Below are 4,676 nucleotides of genomic sequence, written 5' to 3' on the forward strand. Positions count from 1 at the left end.
CCTGAGAGAGAGGGACTGAGAGACACCGGTCAGTGTACAGATCTCCCCTGAGAGAGCGGGACTGAGAGACAGCAGTCAGTTTACAGATCTCGCCCTGAGAGAGAGGGACTGAGAGACACCGGTCTGTGTACAGATCTCCCCTGAGAGAGAGGGACTGAGAGACACTGGTCAGTGTACAGATCTCCCCCTGAGAGAGAGGGACTGACAGACACTGGTCAGTGTACAAATCTCAGCTGAGAGAGAGGGGACTGCGAGACACCGGTCAATGTACAGATCTCACGCTGAGAGACACCGGTCAGTGTACAAATCTCCCCCTGAGAGAGAGGGACTGACAGACACTGGTCAGTGTACAACTCTCAGCTGAGAGAGAGGGACTGAGAGACACCGGTCAGTGTACAGAACTCCCCTGAGAGAGAGGGACTGAGAGACACCGGTCAGTGTACAGATCTCCCCCTGAGAGAGAGGGACTGAGAGACACCGGTCAGTGTGCAGATCTCCCCCTGAGAGAGAGGGACTGAGAGACACTGGTCAGTGTACAGATCTGCCCCTGAGAGAGAGGGACTGAGAGACATCGGTCACTGTACAGATCTCTCCCTGAGAGAGAGTGACTGAGAGACACCGGTCAGTGTACCGATCTCCCTCTGAGAGAGAGGGACTGAGAGACACTGGTTAGTGTACAGATCTCCCCCTGAGAGAGAGAAAACTGAGAGACACTGGTCAGTGTACAGATCTGCCCCTGGGACAGAGGACTGAGAGACACCGGTCAGTGTACAGATCTGCCCCTGAGAGAGAGGGACTGAGAGACACCGGTCAGTGTACAGATCTCCCCTGAGAGAGCGGGACTGAGAGACAGCAGTCAGTTTACAGATCTCGCCCTGAGAGAGAGGGACTGAGAGACACCGGTCAGTGTACAGATCTCCCCCTGAGAGAGAGGGACTGACAGACACTGGTCAGTGTACAACTCTCAGCTGAGAGAGAGGGACTGAGAGACACAGGTCAGTGTACAGATCTCCCCTGAGAGAGAGGGACTGAGAGACACCGGTCAGTGTACAGATCTCCACCTGAGATAGAGGGACTGAGAGACACCGGTCAGTGTACAGATCTCCCCTGAGAGAGAGGGACTGACAGACACTGGTCAGTGTCCAGATCTCCCCCTGAGAGAGAGGGACTGACAGACCCTGATCAGTGTACAAATCTCAGCTGAGAGAGAGGGACTGAGAGAGACCGGTCAGTGTACAGATCTCCCCCTGAGAGAGAGGGACTGAGAGGCACCGGTCAGTGTACAGATCTCCGTCTGAGAGAGAGGGACTGAGAAACACCGGTCAGTGTACAGATCTACCCTGAGAGAAAGGGACTGAGAGACACCGGTCAGTGTACAGATATCACCCTGAGAGAGAGGGGAACTGAGAGACACCGGTCAGTATACAGATCTAGCCCTGAGAGAAGGACTGACAGACACTGGTCAGTGCACAAATCTCAGCTGAGAGAGAGGGACTGAGAGACATCGGTCAGTGTACAAATCTCAGCTGAGAGAGAGGGACTGAGAGACACCGGTCAGTGTACAGATCTGCCCCTGGGAGAGAGGGACTGAGAGACACTGGTCAGTGTATAGATCTCCCCCTGAGAGAGAGGGACTTAGAGACACTTGTCAGTGTACAGATCTCCTCCTGAGAGAGAGGGACTGAGAGACACCGGTCAGTGTACAGATCTCTCCCTGAGAGAGCGGGGCTGAGAGACACCGGTCAGTGTACAGATCTCCCCCTGAGAGAGAGGGACTGAGAAACACTGATCAGTGTACAGATCTCCCCCTGAGAGAGAGGGACTGAGACACACGGGTTCCCTGAGAGACACCAGTCAGTGTACAGATTCTCCCCCTGAGAGACACTGGTCAGTGTACAGATCTCCCACTGAGAGACACCGGTCAGTGTACAGATCTCCCCAGAGAGAGAGGGACTGAGAGACACAGGTCAGTGTACAGATCTCCCCTGAGAGAGCGGGACTGAGAGACACAGGTCAGTGTACAGATCTCGCCCTGAGAGAGAGGGACTGAGAGACACCGGTCTGTGTACAGATCTCCGCTGAGAGAGAGGGACTGAGAGACACTGGTCAGTGTACAGATCTCCCCCTGAGAGAGAGGGACTGACAGACACTGGTCAGTGTACAAATCTCAGCTGAGACAGAGGGACTGCGAGACACCGGTCAATGTACAGATCTCACGCTGAGAGACACCGGTCAGTGTACAGATCTCCCCCTGAGATAGAGGGGACTGAGAGACACTGGTTAGTGTACAGATCTCCCCCTGAGAGAGAGAAAACTGAGAGACACTGGTCAGTGTACAGATCTGCCCCTGGGACAGAGGGACTGAGAGACACCGGTCAGTGTACAGATCTGCCCCTGAGAGAGAAAGACTGAGAAACACTGGTCAGTTTACAGATCTCGCCCTGAGAGCGAGGGACTGAGAGACACCGGTCTGTGTACAGATCTCCCCTGAGAGAGAGGGACTGAGAGACACTGGTCAGTGTACAGATCTCACCCTGAGAGAGAGGGACTGAGAGACACCAGTCAGTGTACAGATCTCCCCTGAGAGAGAGGGGGACTGAGAGACACTGGTCAGTGTAGCCGATCTCCCCCTGAGAGAGAGGGACTGAGAGACACAGGTCACTGTACAGATCTCCCCCAGAGAGAGAGGGACTGACAGACACTGGTCAGTGTAAAGATCTCAGCTGAGAGAGAAGGACTGAGAGACAGCGGTCAATGTACAGACCTCCCCCTAAGAGAGAGGGGGACTGAGATACACCGGTCAGTGTACAGATCTCCCCTGAGACAGAGGGACTGAGAGACACCGGTCAGTGTACAGATCTCCCACTGAGAGAGAGGGACTGAGAGACACTGGTTAGTGTACAGATCTCCCCCTGACAGAGAGGGACTGAGAGGGCAACCGGGTCACTGTACAGATCTCCGTCTGAGAGAGCGGGGGACTGAGAGACACCGGTCAGTATAAAGATCTCGCCCTGAGAGAAGGACTGACAGACACTGGTCAGTGTACAAATCTCAGCTGAGAGAGGGGGACTGCGAGACACCGGTCAATGTACAGATCTCACGCTGAGGAGACACCGGTCAGTGTACAGATCTCCCCCTGAGAGAGAGGGACTGACAGACACTGGTCAGTGTACAACTCTCAGCTGAGAGAGAGGGACTGAGAGACACCGGTCAGTGTACAGAACTCCCCTGAGAGAGAGGGACTGAGAGACACCGGTCAGTGTACAGATCTCCCCCTTAGAGAGAGGGACTGAGAGACACCGGTCAGTGTACAGATCTCCCCCTGAGAGAGAGGGACTGAGAGACACTGGTCAGTGTACAGATCTGCCCCTGAGAGAGAGGGACTGAGAGACATCGGTCACTGTACAGATCTCTCCCTGAGGAGAGAGTGACTGAGAGACACCGGTCAGTGTACCGATCTCCCTCTGAGAGAGGGGACTGAGAGACACTGGTTGTAGTGTACAGATCTCCCCCTGAGAGAGAGAAAACTGAGAGACACTGGTCAGTGTACAGATCTGCCCTGGGACAGAGGGACTGAGAGACACAGGTCAGTGTACAGATCTGCCCCTGAGAGAGAGGGACTGAGAGACACCGGTCAGTGTACAGATCTCCCCTGAGAGAGCGGGACTGAGAGACACTGGTTAGTGTACAGATCTCCCCCTGAGAGAGAGAAAACTGAGAGACACTGGTCAGTGTACAGATCTGCCCCTGGGAGAGAGGGACTGAGAGACACCGGTCACTGTACAGATCTGCCCCTGAGAGAGAGGGACTGAGAGACACCGGTCAGTGTACAGATCTCCCCCTGAGAGAGCGGGACTGAGAGACAGCAGTCAGTTTACAGATCTCGCCCTGAGAGAGAGGGACTGAGAGACACCGGTCTGTGTACAGATCTCCCTGAGAGAGAGGGACTGAGAGACACTGGTCAGTGTACAGATCTCCGCCCTGAGAGAGAGGGACTGACAGACACTGGTCAGTGTACAAATCTCAGCTGAGAGAGAGGGACTGCGAGACACGGTCAATGTACAGATCTCACGCTGAGAGACACCGGTCAGTGTACAAATCTCCCCCTGAGAGAGAGGGACTGACAGACACTGGTCAGTGTACAACTCTCAGCTGAGAGAGAGGGACTGAGAGACACCGGTCAGTGTACAGAACTCCCCTGAGAGAGAGGGACTGAGAGACACCGGTCAGTGTACAGATCTCCCCTGAGAGAGAGGGACTGAGAGACACCGGTCAGTGTACAGATCTCCCCCTGAGATAGAGGGACTGAGAGACACCGGTCAGTGTACAGATCTCCCCTGAGAGAGAGGGACTGACAGACACTGGTCAGTGTCCAGATCTCCCCCTGAGAGAGAGTGACTGACAGACCCTGATCAGTGTACAAATCTCAGCTGAGAGAGAGGGACTGAGAGAGACCGGTCAGTGGACAGATCTCCCCCTGAGAGAGAGGGACTGAGAGGCACCGGTCAGTGTACAGATCTCCGTCTGAGAGAGAGGGACTGAGAGACTCCGGTCAGTGTACAGATCTACCCTGAGAGAAAGGTACTGAGAGACACCGGTCAGTGTACAGATATCCCCCTGAGAGAGAGGGGAACTGAGAGACACCGGTCAGTATACAGATCTAGCCCTGAGAGAAG

This window comes from Mobula birostris, unplaced genomic scaffold (genome assembly GCF_030028105.1).
Source record: "Mobula birostris isolate sMobBir1 unplaced genomic scaffold, sMobBir1.hap1 scaffold_2355, whole genome shotgun sequence".
Taxonomy (NCBI): Eukaryota; Metazoa; Chordata; class Chondrichthyes; order Myliobatiformes; family Myliobatidae; genus Mobula; species Mobula birostris.